Genomic DNA, 16,858 nt, shown 5'->3' on the forward strand with positions numbered 1-16,858 from the left:
GTGAGATGGTATCTCATTGTGGTTTTGATTCGCATTTCTCTAATGATCAGTGATGATGAGCTTTTTTTTCATGTTTCTTGGCCACATAAATGTCTTCTTTTGAAAAGTGTCTGTTCATATCCTTTGCCCACTTTCCGATGGACTTGTTTTTTTTCTTGTAAATTTGTTTAAGTTCCTTGTAGATTTTGGATATTGGACCTTTGTCAGATGGGTAGATTGCAAAAATGTTCTCCCATTCTGTAGGTTGCCTGTTCAGTCTGATGACAGTTTCTTTTGCTGTGCAGAATTTCTTTAGTTTAATTAGATCCCATTTCTCAATTTTGACTTTTGTTGCAATTGCTTTTGGTGTTTTAGTCACCATGACATATTTCTGTTAGTACTTCAAATTCTTCGAATACAGCTTTTCTTCCCTCAATTCTTATTTATTTCCAGTGCAGGCCCCCAAGTACAAAAGGTTTTGGGAGGGGTAAAGAGATCTCATGCCAGGTACTAGTTCTGGTTGTGGGGATACAGTGAAAACATGGCACATACACACCATAGAATACTATGCAGCCTTAAAAAAGAATGAGATCATGTCCTTTGCAGGGACATGGATGGAGCTGGAGGCCATTATCCTTAGCAGACTAACACAGGAGGAAACCAAATTATGCATGTTCTCATTTATAAATGGGAGCTAAACGATGAGAACACATGGACACATAGAGGGGAACAACACACAATGCAGCTTATCACAGGGTGGAGGGTAAGAGGAGGGACAGGATCTGGAAAAATAACTAATGGGTAATACCTCAATGACAAAATAATTTGTACAACAAACCTCCATGACACTAGTTTACCTATGCAACAAACCTGCACGTGTACCCCTGAACTTAAATAAAAGTGAAAAAAAAAAAGCCCCACAAGGATTATTCTTATTCAGCCAGACCCTGTTCTAAGTGCTTTACATATATTAACTCATTTAATCCTCATAACAGCCCTACAAGGTAGGCAATATTATTGTCCCCATTTCATAGATGAATGTTCTCAACTGAGGCACAGACAGGTCAAGAAACTTGCCTAAGCTTGCACAGCTAGTAGGTGGCCCGGGCAAGATTCAAGCCCAGGCAGAATGACCTCAGTCTGTGTCCATCACACAGGGCAGTGAATCCTGATGGTGGCTAAGTGTTAAGAAAAAAATAGAGGATGGTGATACCTTAAGCACCTGGGGGAAAACCACTCCCCATGTGCTGATCACCGAAGGTTATCTAAGAGGCAGCGTTTTTGCTAGAACCTGGAAGACGACCAGGAGCCAGCTACCCAAAGAGTGGGGTAGGGAGCAGGGCCTGGTCTTCCAGACAGGGGAAGCAGGAAATGTGAATAATACGTGACGAAGACAAAGAGGATGTGGCAGGAGCAGTGAGAAGCCACCCGCAGTCGTTAAGCAGAGCAGTGATGTGATCTGAGCTCTTTCTCCAGCCTGGGCTGCTGGGTGACGGGTGGATGCGTGACCTGGAACATACAGAGCCCTGGAAGAGGGTTCTGTAGCCGGAGGGTAGGGGCTGACATGGTTTTGGGTGGGGCCGGGTGGCAAAAGATAAGACTGGATGGCCAGGGTGGCCTGGTACTCAGGACCTTATAGCCATCAGACAGAATATGGGCTTTTTGTCCCTAAAGCCAGGGAAGCCCTGAACGGATTTGAAACAGAAGTTACGGCATCAGACCTGGGATTTAGGAGAATTGCTCCAGCTGGAGTGGAGAATGCATCTGAGAGAGATACGATCAGCACCCATTCACAAGGCTACTAGAGATATCCTGGTGAAAGATGATGTGGCCTGAGCGTGCCTGGGGACAGCAGTTGCTCACTCAGCTCCAGGCACTGTTGGGATAAGGGGCTGCCCTCATGACCTTTCAAGAGGTAGTTATGAGGACAGGCTTCGCAATCAGGTGAACGTGAGGAAAGAGACAAAGGAGGGAGGGACATCTCTATCCCTGTTTCTGGCTTTGGGGAGGAGGAGGGAGCCTGCTGTTTACTAAGAGTGGGAGCCTAGAGGCAGGATTGGCCAGTGAGGCAAGTTCAGTTTAAGACATACAGAAGATGTAAGTGGCCTAGGCAGAAAGCAGTAGGTGTAGATGTGGATACAATTCAACAACTCCTGTAAGGTTGAAAACAAAATATTGGAAGAGAAATGTATGTCTGAGTTGGTGGCTCATGCCTGTAATCCCAACACTTTGGCCAGGCAGGTGGATCACCTGAGGTGAGGAGTTCAAGACCAGCCTGGCCAACATGGCAAAACCCTGCCTGTACTAAAAAATACTAAAAAAATTAGCTGGGCATGGTGGCGGGTGCCTGTAATCCCAGTTACTCAGGAGGCTGAGGCAGAAGAATCGCTTGAACCCAGGAGGGGAGGTTGCAGTGAGACGAGATTGTGCCACTGCACTGCAGCCTGAGTGACAGAGATGGACTCTGTCTCAAAAAAACAAACAAACAAAAAAAATGTTGTAGGTCTGAACATTTTCTCATTGTCCATTACTAGGTATTGCAGTCAAAACAAATCAGGACTAGAACTAGTCTGCGTGCAAAGAAACAATATTCCCTCTGAGGACCTCAGACCACAAGGAGATGGGCTCCAATTGCATTACCAAAAAATGGGGTTTTGCATTGGAATAAGCCTCACAGACTTTAGAGAGAGGTACCTGAGAATCCCATTCAAACCTGGCTTCAGATCATCAAGTCTCCAGTCAGCTTGAAATAAGACAGGTAGTTAAGACCAGCCTGGGCAACATGACAAAATCCTGTCTCTACAAAAAATACAAAAATTAGCAGGGCGTGGTGGGGTGTGCCTGTGGTCCCAGTTACTTAGGAGGCTGAGGCAGGAGGATCACTTGAGCCCAGGAGGGGGAGGTTGCAATGAGCCGTGATCACACCACCACACTCCAACCCGGGTGACAGAGTGAAACTCTGTCTGTATAACAAACAAACAAACACAACACAGGTACTCCTTAACACCAGCGTTCAACTTTTTCTTCAATGCTAACTGTATGCCCAATTCCCTTTCTATTGATTGTGAGGCCTTTTGAACTGATAAAAATTTTTACCAGTGTTGTTTAGAAAACAACACAGGACCTTTGACAGTAAAAAGGTAAAATTTTCTGTCAGCTGGAAGATAGGATGGGAGCAATTTCTTTTTATTACAAAGTTTATAAGCCCTCAGAGCCGACCGGTCTCCTGGAAATGATGTTTCTAGATCTACCAAGTACTAGATCGACCATGGTGGGAGGAAAAGTGGTCTCTCCCCTGAAGAGAGGATGGGTGCAGGTTGGAAATTCTAGAGACGCACGGGTTCTGGAGAAAGATTTTACCCCAGAAACAAGTCGGCTTTTGCTAAGTGGAGGCTCTTGCCAGCATCCCCTTTTATTTTATCACCATGTTTTGACAATTCATGAAAAAAAAAAAAAAAAGAATGTGTCTAGGAGCAAATAGAGCTCCTCAAGCAATGAACATTTAGACATATCCTGTGAATTGACTTATTGTTCTGGGTGGGGAATCTTCCCAGAGTTTGTTTCTCTTTTTTTGGAAAGAGAACGTGTCAGCCCGTTTTCCTCCCCCGGGTCTCTCCCAGTGGAAGTCTCCCTCTCCCAGTCATTGTCGCGAAGCCTTGACAATAGCCCCATGCCTCGGTTATCCTGCAGCAACTTCCATTGAAGAGTTGAAGGGAGATTAAAATTCAATACAATTGGACTAGATCGAGGGGTAAGAGCTGCGCCTTCAGCCAAGGGAGCTGCTGTCTCCGGGCTCTCAGGGTAGGAAAGGGCCTCGTGCGTTGGCTTTGGGTGGGTTTTGTAGGGTAACCAGGGGTCCCCCGCTTGGGGACCTCGGTGCTGGGCATCCCGCACGCTTCGGACGCGCGCAGCCTCATCCGGGAGCGAACTTTGTCTCGCCTGCGGGTGCCGCGGAGAGGGACTGGGAAGCCGAGCCAGCTCTGGGGGCGACTGAGGGCGTCCCCGGCTTTCTACGGGGGCGGGGGCGCGCATTGTTGTCCAGGATCGGGCGGCGCTCGGAGGCCCCGCGGCGGGGGCGGCGGCGGGGACGGGGCGGGGGCGCGCCAGCTGCGGGCGCCAAGGCCGCCTAGTAGGCCAAGGGCCTGCGCCCGGGCGAATGGGACGCCCGTTCCGGGGGACCAGCCGCTTCCAGCCTGAAGTTCCTCGGTTCCCTTGGAAGCGCAAAAAATAAAAGGTAATGTGTCTTTGTTTCCCGGTCGCGGTGGCAGGGAGGCGACTGACGGCAGCCCTTCGCCTTCCGTGTTTTCACATTGGGCCAGGGAAAAGGGACGCGCCGCTGCTTCTTTACTGGGGGCCTGGAATCGTTTATTTCGCGTATGTTACAGTTTTTAAATACAAACCCCACGTGGGGCACATACTGTGCGTTCTTCTGCAACCCTCCCCCCGGCGCACACACATACTTTCCTTAGGCACCTCAGTCCCACGCTGTCTGAATCTACCCAGAGAGATAGGAAAGGACATGGCTTTAGGCAGAGCTGGGTGGGCTTTTTTTAAAACCATTTTTTGAGAGTGACAGGGGAGCCCTTTCCTTTGGGTGCAGGACAGGGCGTTTCAGACAAGAGTGGCGGGGGCCGGCAGCCGATCGCCGCTGCCCGGGGCTGCTAAGATGGACTGCTTTTTACGTTCCAAATGGCTGCAGCAAGTTTGATGCAGAGAAAACGGACGCTGGAAAGGGGAGGAGAACAGAAGGGAACCCCCTTTAGTACGTGCTCATTTAAAATTGGCTAAACGCAGTGCTTCTACATTGGAAGCAGCTGCTCAAATGTTGGTGCACGTTGAATTCAGAAAAGATTCCCGGTGCTGCACGGAGAAAGCTGTGTGGGCTGCCTGTGTGTAACGAGCGACTTGGTGCCTTTTTCTCCAGTATCCTGTTAACAGAGTAAGTGCTCGTAGATTCAGGCGTATTCTGCGAAATTTCCAAGGGATGGCTGTGCTAATAATAGCTCTGGCGGCGGCTTCTTAATAGACATCCTCATTCTGAACGATGCAGCCATGCCAGCCCCCCCGGGAAGTGCAGCTTGCTGAGAAACGAGAACCAATGCCCGCAAAGGACTCCCTGACCCCACCATGAATGGATGCGGCTCTGGCTCCCCTATGAATGGAGCATCCCAATGGAGACGCTGCTACTGCTGTTTCTGGCTTCTTTCAGTTTGAATCCTCACAGATAGCGATGAAAGGGCTTGCTCTGAAAACCTAGATAGGCACATTTCTAAGTCTGAGCCGGTCAGTGGTGACAGCCTGTTCTATTGGGAATACATCTGCCTTGACCTGATTGAGGGTTCAACTGCCGGTACCCCCCTTCCACCTCCACATCCGTAAGTCGTCCTCTTCATCAGCATGACTGATCTGTGGGAAAGCACCGCTCAGACAGCCCGGGACAAACTGCTGACTTCATCCCGGGAAGCCACTGCTGGCCCTAGGGGAAGTCCCTTAGGAACTGGATACAGTAACCTGTCCCTTAGACTTCATGAAACTTAGCTGTGTATGCCGTCCTTCAAATGTGCAGCAAAGTGCTTTTGCATGGGGCACAGCAGTTGGGGAGAGGAAGACACATTTCATTGTTTTGTTTTTGGTCTTTAAATTGCATCAAGCCCATTCATAGCATTAAGCCCTATTTCTGTTGAAGTGTGACTTGGACAGGGCCAGAAGACCAAAGCCTGGAATCAACAGAAATCTGGTTTGGTTCTCAAAGTGTTGTCTCTTGCAACCTAGAAGGTTAGGAGATGAGCCAATTTGTACATTGTCTTCTGTTAGATCCATTCTGTTGCAAATGAAGTTTGGGTTTATTTAGGATACAGCAGGAATGAGGGCCCTGTGGCAAATAGGTTTGAATCCACTTGGTCCCCAGAAGTTAAATAGCTGCAATTAATTAAATTGGAGGCAGTATTTGGACATGCTTTGCAATCAACATTATATTACCCAGCCAGTGAATACAATGTTGCCTCCAGATAAGTTGGAAAGAAGTAATGACTGGTGTATAAAGTTGTGTGGGTAGAAGGAAAAATTAAATTTTATTCTTTCATTAAAGGGGAATTGTTTTAGTAGGAATAAGGATCAGAAAATCTCTCCACCCTCTTTTGTTCTGACCGAGTGTGATCTGCCGCTGCTGTTGCTGTATTGTTTTTGGCATTTGTCTTGAACTCATTTTATTAATAAGACTTGATATTTATGGCACAGAGTCTCCTTGTAATTTGTAGACATTGTTATCAAGTCCCCTGATAGCCTGGCAGGTGGCTGGTGTCATTAGCATGATCTTGTCATTTGGGGAAACTGAGACCCCCTTGAGGTTCAGTGAGTTGCTGCTTTCATAATCCATGAGAACAGCATCCCAGATGTGCACAGCGCTCGATGTTATTGTCACAGCAAAGTTATAGCCTGAGGTCAAAGGCAAAGACACCCAGTGATTCTTTGCTTGGTTCTGGAACTTGGGGAAAGAGCTCTGTGGAACAGCAGTTATGCAAGAGTTGCCAAGGAGAGAGCTCCTGAGTTAACCTTAAGGAGTGGATGGAAAAAGTGGAATTGGTTTGTGATGTGAAAGAAAGGGATATGGAAGGTTCAGGAGATCTCACATTGAGAGGACTTGCCAGGCTACCTTTGTCTTTAAGTAAGTGTTAGGTGAGACCAGCATCAAAGATCGTTACTGCCTTTACTGCACAAATATATCACCTGGGTTCACATTGTTTATGCTGGTGTGTGTGTGTGTTTGCATCCGCACGTGTGTGCAGCATGCTTGTAGTTCAATTCACGTGTCCAGCAAGCCATATACTTACCCCTCATAAGACTTGCGTTTAGCCTGATGCATCACACTGAATGAAAGGATAATGGGCAATTTACAATCTAAAGCTTTGTACTTAGATATTTTTGCATATTTAAAAAAAAGGAACAGTGTAACTTTTGGAGAATTCCTAGTTCAATATGTCAAAATGAGAAATAGACATGCTAACAGTTAACCAGCTTATGAAGTTCTTTTAAACTACTCTCCGTAGAGTATTAGAATGTCTGAGTCTGGGGTCAGCAGCGACTTCCATTCATATGTCTTAGTTTTTGGATAGCACCTGACATGATAACATTTGTGGCAGAATTTCTCTTGTTTGGTTTATTTGTTGTGAAAAATCTCAGCATCTTAGAAGCAATTTCTGGGACCTCATAAGACAGCAATAGAGTAATGATCTTCTAATGATTCTTCAGTCTAAGCCCTAATTCCTCTTGAGCTAAACTGTATTCCTCTTGAGCTAAAATGGGAGCTTTCTTACCTTAACAGGATCAGCAGGTAACTCAGGCCCATGTGCCCTCATGACCTCCTCAGGACACTGCATTTTTATCCGTTCACCCACCTTGCCCATTTCTGATTCTGCACTGTCCGCTTCTCTCTGGAAATGCCATGAAAGGAATAACAACAACAAAAAAGATGTTGGACGTCTCTGAAAAGTTAGGCATTGGCTAAGAAAAGGAAGTAAAGGGATCATCGCATCAGTTGTGGAGGGTATGTAGACATCTGGGGTTTTCCTCCAATAGCAAAATCAGAGTCAGAGAATGTTGGAGAAGTGGCTAGTAAAAATCTCATCTTGTGGGGAAAGGCGTGCTGGATTTTATCTTGAGGTGTTCATTCTAGCCATAATCAGACTGGAGTACGTCAGTAGTATTTTCCATTGTTTAGTTTTTGTTTTTCCCAGAACATTTCATCTCCAGAGGTGGTACAATAGCCCTTGGAACTTTGGGCTTCGGAGTCATGATTGCACACAAAGGCCAGACGGTTTCACTGCTCTCTTCTGCAAGAAGTTTTCCGAATCAGCATAAATCCAGCTTATCAAAAATTCCCTCCACAGCAGTTTCATTTTAGTTCCCTAAATCCATCAGCTGCCACTCTTTCTGATGTCCCATGGAATCAGCACGTCCTTCTCTTATAAGGAATGATTCAGACACACCCTTACATTGGAAGTAACCAGCTCTACTGCCAGTGGCATTATTCTAAAAATCCCTATCGCTGTTCCTCCTTACTTTTACAGAAGATGATCAGAGCTGGTGCTACTGTTTAGTACACTGCACTAATGCTTATTTGGGGAGCTAATGAGTGTGAGGGTGTGTTCACTTTTTTTTTGTTTGTTTTTTGTTTTTGTTTTGTTTTGAGATGGAGTCTTGCTCTGTCACCCAGGCTGGAGTGCAGTGGTGCGATCTCGGCTCACTGCAACCCCCGCCTCCCTGGTTCAAGCCATTCTCCTGCCTCAGCCTCCTGAGTAGCTGGGATGACAGGCACATGCCACTATGCCCAGCTAATTTTTATATTTTTAGTAGAGACGGGATTTCACCATGTTGGCCAGGATGGTCTCGATCTCCTGACCATGTGATCCGCCTGCCTCAGCCTCCCAAAGTGCTGGGATTACAGGCATCAGCCACTGCGCCCGGCCTCAGTTCTTATATCAGTGGAATATCACTCAGCCCAATATCAGTGGAAATTGGGCATTTTCTTCCCAAAGATAAACATTTTTCATATTCCACTTGAAGATGGAAATCACTGCTAAGAATAAAAGCCACAATTGTTGGAAAGTAATGGAGGACTATGGGGGATCGAGTTCTGTTCAGTGGCCTTATTAACTACCAAATAATCAAGAAGAAATGAGTGGTAGTCTCAGTTTGAACCAAATGAGTAACCTCCCTACAGATGTACAAGCATAATTAATTCTAAATCAGAGAAGTTGCTCGTAGGCTCTAGCTTCTTAGGAAGGGCGATCTCTATGCTGTGTGGTATTTTCTGGCTTTTTGTTTTAAAGGTGGAGCTCCGGCCATTCAATGATGCAATACAAGAAAAAACTTACTGTCTGTGGTCAAGAGTGTTGGTACATCCATACTCTTTGCCTCAAACTCCGACTTACGTTCACATGTTCCTTTTTGCTCCTGCCTTCTCAGCAATTATCTGCCGATCCATGGCTACTGCATACGTTTTGTTTGCATACACTCACTACATTAACCCACTGCTCGTGTTGAGCACTCCCCGGACCCTGGTTGTATAAGCAAATCGCTAAGTGAATGTATCAGACCACATTTCAACATGGATCTGTTTAGACTTCAGAAACCTGAAAAACCAGCAAAGCATGGTGACACGTGCCTGTGGTCCCAGCTACTCCAGGAGGCTAAAACGGGAGGATTGCTTGAGTCCTGGAATTGAAGGTTGCAGTGAGCTATGATTGCACCATTGCACTCCAGCCTGGGCAACAGAGGGAGACCCTGTCTCTAAAAAATAAAAGGAAAGGATAAAAAGAAAGAAATCTGGAAAACCCCAGTGGTCTAAAGCAGTGTCACTTGTTAAGCCCACCTGTGTCAAAACTTTTCTTAGTCTGTACTGTGGTGTGGCTCCTCTTCCTCAGTTAGCAATACATTACCAACCTTAAAGTCTGGAGTCCTGGTCCTAATGCAGAATCCCAAACCTTTTAATGATATTTTTCACTTCAAATTAGCCAAAACCTCTCCCTGCACATTTGAAGCTATCACTCCACAATTTCCTGTGGGATTAGCCTGTTCTTTGGTGATGCAGCCTTCTTTGCAGAGCTTTTGCCTTTCTTTGTCCTTGCTGTATGGGTAATGCATGGGGAAAAAAAAAAAACGGCATGTAATGGGGAATTAGATTGATAATGCGTGACAGGGAATGGAAATAATAATCGGCGAGTTGCCGGGCTGTGCCATTCATAACCAGAAACTGCACAATTACGCTCTCGCCACATGCCTGGGAAGAAGTATATAGATGAAGTATATAGATGTGACAAACCCAAACTAGGAAGCCAGACAGTGTGGGTCCTCCAGAGCTAGGCGACATACCTACCAATAGCTGGAGAGTCTAGCTCCGGCTTGCCCATCTCCCTACTCCCACTGGCCAGCCCCTATAAGTATCTGATATTTATTTCTCTGTTGCCCAAAGAGAGAGAGAAGGAGAGAGGGGAGGGTGATGAGGACATGAAGCAGACACTGATGGAGCACAATGGGGAGCAGTGTTCGGCCTTCTCAATCCTCTTTTATTGGGCTGCTTGAGTGTTTTGTAACAGAAGAACTGCAGAGTGACCAGTAGCACAGATGTAGCCTGCAGGTCTTGGCAGGAGGGGAGAACCATGTACAGAAGGCAGTTGTAGCAAGGGCTACTGTTAGCAAGGGCTGCAGCCATGGCTGCAGGGCTGCCCATCACAGTCAATGCCTGATGCAGTCTACAAACCACGTGCATGTGTGATCTGGGGGTTATCCAGCCAATCAAACATTTTAGAGAAATGGTGCTTTAGGAATCAAAGGGAGTATCTAGATCATTTTCGCAAATAAGGAAGAGCTTACAGGCATTGAGGGACTTCGCCCTGGTCTCAGCTGCTGCACCAAGGCTGGAGTCCCTGCCTCCTGACATGGATCTGCGTGGTGCAATCTGGTATGGCCAACAGAGAGGGGAGGGGGGCGCCATCTTGCCCTGGGTTTGGTCGTCTAACCAGCTCTGCTACTGCTTATGTGGCCTTGGGTGAATTACTGAGTCTCTCTGAACCTTGGTTGCTTTATTTATAACTGACATTCAGAGTGGCAAACTAGTTAATATCTGTGAAGCACCTACTCTCAAAAAGTATGGGAGACTCTTTTTTCTGGAGAGATGGAATCTTGCTATGTTTCCCAGGCTGGTCTCAAACTCCTGGCCTCAAACGATCCTCCTGCCTTGGCCTCCCCAAGCCCTGGGATTATAGGCATAAGCTACTGCATTTGGCAAGGAGACTTTTCTAGAATAAGAGATTTTGTCTTTGTATTTCCCCCTCTCCAACTTTGCTTAATTATATTACTGGAAGGCTCAACGATGCTAGCTTTGCGGGGATGTGATCCCATCAAGGTGCAAGAAGCCAACTGGCTATGGAAGTGGAGGTGCTGCTCAAATAAATGGTGCATCCTCACTTATAATACTGAAATGAATTTTATAGACATAAAGTAGTATAAGTGGACAAATGTTAGCTCTGATATTTCGTGTTACCTAGCCTTTCAGAAAGGGTTCTGCAGATAAAGTCATGACCCTAGCCATTCTTACCTTGTTGGGAACAGGGAAGGTTTGTGAAGAATGGCAGGTGGCAGGATGTAATTGAGTCTTCTAGCTGTGAACAGGGATTAGGGTCTATCACTGGGAGCAGATGAGAGAGCCCAGGGGCTCTACTACATCTGAGTCTCCAGGGAGTCCTGGAACATTAAGGTAGAGAAGGTCGGTTGGGGGAGGCAAAGGAAGAAAAGACAGATGACTTTGCCTTTGACCCAGTGGATTATATCACCAATTTCTAAGAATTTCTAAAATTCTTTAATTTTCAAAAATGATCATAGAAAGCTTTTATCTTGAACAAATTCTAGAAAAGATGTAAGAATTACCAAGATTATGTCAGTGAATGGCAATTGCATCCTTTTCAGAACAAAAAGGGCAACACGATAATCACTCCATAATGTTCTTTGTCTACTGCCCATTTATTGCCGTTAATTGGGAAGATTTTCAACTCCTATTTATTTGTTATACTCCACCCAAGTCATTAATGCAACAAGTTAATGGCAGAAAGAAGCCTAGATCCTGAGTATATGGGATGCCTTTTGGTGTTTTTGTTTTGTTTTGTTTTGTTTTTCTTTTTCTTTTCCATTGCCTCAACCACTCAACCACTGTGAAAATACTGGGATAGTTTTCCTTGTAGTTCGAGAAGTCAAGGTGTCAATTTGCATAATGTTCATCAAAAAAATTTTAAGCATTTAATAACCTTCTAAATGTTAAATAAAGTCAGAATGAGAGATCATCTGTCTTCTGGAGACTGATTAAACAGGCACACACAGACAGCAGAAGAAAAACATTAAGCAAATGTGCAAACAGGGAGAGTATTTATAGAACATTATATCTGCATCCAAGACTAGGATATATTTTCGGTGAGCCCTAAGGGACAGCTTATGGCCGTCTTTTGCCTAGACAGGGTGGAGTGTGTCTGTCATTTGATGGAGAAATTATAAGCTGGTATTTGTTTGTGGTTCCTTCCTTACTTTATTGTGGAAAATATGGCTTTTGTCATCCACAACAATTTAGTTCATTTACCTTCCTGTTCCTAAAGTTGTAAACTAGTCGATAGAGATTCTGTACCATACAGAGATCTGCAACTTCCAAGTGGGAAAGATATCCAAATACTCAGAGAATACAAGAATACTATCCAAAAACACAGTGATTTGTTTCTTGGTTTTTTGTTTTGTTTTGTTTTGGTTTGGTTTTTGTTTTTTTGAGACAAAGTCTCGCTCTGTCACCCAGGATGGAGTGCAGGGGTGCAATCTCAACTCACCACAACCTTCTCCTCCCAGGTTCAAGCAATTCTCCTGCCTTAGCCTCCTGAGTAGCTGGGATTACGGCTGCGCACTACTACACCCAGCTAATTTTTTTGTATTTTTAGTAAAGATGGGGTTTCACTATGTTGGCCAGGCTGGTCTTGAACTCCTGACCTCAGGTTATCCGCCTGCCTCAGCCTCCCAAAGTGCTAGGATTACAGCCGTGAGCCACCACGCCTGGCCAGTGCTTAGTTTCTTAAGCAGCTAGATCCTCCTTTGCTTCTTGCCAGTGAAACTGACCATGCTCCTAGAGAACTGACAAAATTCAACTAAAATAGTCCATAAACTGGCTGGGTGCAGTGGCTTATGCCTGTAATCCCAGCACTTTAGGCGACCGAGGCAAGAGGATCACTTGAGGTCAGGAGTTCGAGACCAGCCTGGCCAACACGGCAAAACCCCGTGTTTTATTTTCTCTACAAAAAATAAAAAAATTAGCCATTGTGGTGGTGTGCACCCATAGTCCCAGCTACTCAGGAGACTGAGGTGGGAGGATTGCTTGAGCCCGGAAGGCAGAGGTTGCCGTGAGCCGTGATAGAGTGATAGAGCCACTGCACTCCAGCCTGGGTGACAGTGAGAGTATGTCTCCAAAAAAAAAAAGAGTCTATAAACTGTAAGTTTTATACTGTGGCTTTTGGTTTTGTATTGGATGTAGATAAAAGTCAGTATGCGAGTGTTCATTTGTAGGAGAGATGGGGTGGAGGAACTCAAGCACTGTGGCTTGCCCTGCTGGCTGGGCAGTGAGGATGAAGAGAGCACATAGCATCTGCCCTGTGCCTTCCCAGCAGACCTTTCCTGAAGGAGCCTGTCCGTCCATCTGGCTTTGAAATGGCTGATTCTGGGTTTGGCTACTTACCAGTGTTCCCTAAATACTATTCCCCAAAGCAGCCTCACTGGGTAGGATTCCAGAGCTTACAAATGCTTTGCTGTTTCCCTTTGTGATTACTGGTCCCACCTGTGGTTTTCTCATTACTCCTCTTCCTCTTCCTCCAAGGCTCAGACCTCATTGTCCCGTGATGTGACTCACCATGCCTGCCTCGAGCTTCCTCTTTCTACGTTGCTAGGAGTCAGCTCTTCTGCAGCTAATCTTTCCAATCAAATTTCTCCAATGCCTGGGTCCATACATGGTCTTCCCACATTCTTTTAGGGTGAGGTGCTGACTGCCATTGTCACAGTTTAGGGGCTTTCTTTCCTGAGTCATTATAAAATCATCACAGCTTATCCTTTGTCTAGCTTCCTATACCCCTGACCACATCCATAGCCCCCACCTCGGCACCCTGCATTCTTTGTAGACCACAGTCCTTGGCATGGAAGAAAAAACCCGTCAGAATCTAGAGGTTTCTTGGTTCTTAAACATCTTTTCTTATGTTAACCATCACATACACACACACACACACACACACACCCTTGCCTCTCCCCAAGCATATTTGACCTCATCTGGACTTCAGCCTTTGCAATTGCTCCCTTCAGATTACCATTCGCCTCCCACCCCTTTCCTGCCTGGGACACACCTACTCATTCTTTACTTGGAGCCTCCAGCGTTCCCTGCTCCTGTTCCTCCAAGCAGCGGCAAGTTCCCCTCCTCTATTCTCCAGAAGCATCCATGCTGGAAGGCAGTTGCAGTTTGATCCTATGGACAGTAGTGACCTGTTCACATGCCTCCCACTGTCGCTTTTTAGGGGTAGGACCGTATCTTCTTTATCGTTGACTGCACAGCACCCAGCATTATCCCTGGCATTTGGTGGTGCTCAGAAATGTAACTGAGGAACTCATTGTCATGTTGTGATTTCTCCTTTCTTGACTTGTCTGCACAGATCTCTAGGGACTCTTTCTTGCTGCAGCCCAGGGCCCCTACCTGCAGTCAGTTTTTCTCTCTGCTAGGCAGCTCTGCTTTGTCTCTCTGCCTGTTTCTATGTCAAAGGGGAAGAGAATAAGGATAGAACTCTCTTTCTCTCTCTCTCTCTGGCCCATTCTCGCTCTGTCACTCAGACTGAAATACAATGGTACAATCAAAGCTCACTGCAGCCTCGAACTCCTGAGCTCAAGTGATCCTCCCACCTTGGCCTCCCCAGTACCTGGAACTACAAGCATGCACCACCATGCCCAGCTAATTTTTCTTTTTTTTCTTAAGAGATGGAGGTCTCACTAGATTGCCTTGGCTGCTCTTGAACTCTGACCTCAAGTGATCCTCCCACTTCAGCCTCTCAAAGCTCTGGGATTACAGGTGTGAGCCATCATATACCCAGCCCTCTTTTTTTTTTTTTTTTTTTAGTATAAAAATGCTACCCTGCAAACCCCAGCTGGCAAATGGCAGAAAGTATCTGAGTGCCACAAGTTCATCCATTCATTCATTCAGTCATTCAACACATACCTATTGGTATGCCTTGTACATTCCAGGAATGTGGCAGTGAGAAAAACCAATCAAATCTTGCCCCTGGGGAGCTTGCATTCGAAGAGGAAGGGGCAGACAGTCCACATGATCAATAATTAAGTGACAGAGGATGCTAGAAGCTGGCAGTTGCTACAAAGAAAAACAAAGCAGAGGAAGGGAAGTGTGATAAGTTGCTCTTTTAAACACAGGGGTCTTGTAGACCTTAGGAAAGGTGATCATTGAGCAAAGACTGAAAGGATGTGAGGAGGTGAGCCAGGTGGGTGTCTGGAGGTGGTGAGTGTTCCAAGCAGAGGGCAGAGTTCTTCAAAGGCACTGTGGCAGCAGTGTGGCAGGGAACAGGAGAGGTTGCACCCAGGAGAGGTCGCAGAGCCGTGTGGTGCAGGGTGAGGACTGGTGGGAGTCACACGGGCCTTTAAGGCTTTACCCTGGGGGGCAGTGTGGAGCTGGGGAGCCCCTGGTCCCACGGAGGCCATGCAGAAATGGTTTGGGTGCCGTATGGGTGAGATTACAAGGTGGGCAGAGTTAGAAGCACATTTGCAAGAATCCAGACAAGTGATGATGATGATGGTGGTGATGAAAAGCATTCAGGTTCCGGATATTTTGAAGACAGAAACAACAGGATTTTCTGGGGGTTCGAATGTGGGATATGTGATAAAGAGAAGAGTCCGGGATTTGGGGCCAAAAGAGCAGAAAATGGAGATGACAAGGCAGTGCTACTGTTACTTGGGAGGGGAAGCTGTGGTTTGGGGAAAAGTGAGATCAGGAATTCCATCTGGGACTCGCTGAGCTTGGGATGTTTAACAAGGGACCAAGTGAGGTGTGGAGAGGGCAGTTTTGTGCGTAATTCTCTACCAACCTGGGTCAGGGGACACCACGGTGGAGACACGGAGTTGAAGCTCACCCATGTACAAATGATACTTAAAGCACAAAAGGCCGCCAACTCCAGGGTTCAATACTGAGTATGATGACATCTGGGAAAACGTGTAAGCACCAAACTTAAAATAAAAAGAAGAATGGCCAAGCGTGGTGGCTCACACCTGTAATCCCAGCAACTTGGGTGGCTGAGGTGGGAGAATCGCTTGAGGCCAGGAGTTTGAGAGCAGCCTGGGTAACAGTGAGAAGAAGAACGAGGAGGAGGAGGAGAAGGAGGAGGAGAAGGAGGAGGAGGAGGAGGGAGAAGGGAGGAGGAAGGAAGAGGAGGTGCAGCAAAAGAAAGAGAAAGGAGGAGGAGAAAGAAGGAAAAAAAAGAAAGAATTCCTCAATGTGTGAAGAATTCTGTTGAGATGTGCCGTTGTACAAATTGAACCCTTAATGTCGTGCTCCTGATGGTCTGTTTTTGATAACGTGAAAGAAATGTCTCTCTCTTATTTTATTTTATTTACTTGTGGAGAGATAGGGTTTCACCCTGCTGCCCAGGATGGAGTACAGTGGTGCCATCATGGCTCACTGCAGACTCAAACTCCTGGGCGCAAGTGGTTCTCCCAACTCAGTCTACTGAGTGCTTAGGGACTACAGGCACATGCTGCCATGCCTGGCTAATTTTGTTTTAAGCTTTTTTTTTTTTTTCTGGAGAGATGGGGTCTTGCTGTGTTACCTAGGCTGGTTTTGAACTCCAGGCCAAAGCACTAGGATTACAGACGTGAACCACCACACCCGGGTAATTTTTGTATTTTTTTAGAGATGGGGTCTCACTGTGTTGCCCAGGCTGGTCTCAAACTCTTGGTTTCAAGCAGTCCTCCAGCCTTGGCCTCACAAAGTGCTAACTCTCATATTTAAATAGATTTATTAATATATCATTGACATACAATAGACTATACATATTTAAAATATACTGTTGGATATATCTTGATATATGACTACACCTGGGAAACCATCACCACAATCAGGAATTGTGACTCTGTACTTTTATACTTTTAGTCAATCATTTATGTGATGCTCAGGGCTAGACACGAGGAAGGATATAAAATGCCATCACTGTCCCTGCCTCATCTGTCTGTCCTGATTTAAAATTCTAGCTTTCCAATACTGTTATCTAGTCACAGACTCATTTCCAGGTCTGTTCGTTCTTTTCTTTCCTCCCTCCCT

The sequence above is a fragment of the Mandrillus leucophaeus genome, unplaced genomic scaffold, assembly GCF_000951045.1.
Source record: "Mandrillus leucophaeus isolate KB7577 unplaced genomic scaffold, Mleu.le_1.0 Scaffold83, whole genome shotgun sequence".
Lineage (NCBI taxonomy): Eukaryota > Metazoa > Chordata > Mammalia > Primates > Cercopithecidae > Mandrillus > Mandrillus leucophaeus.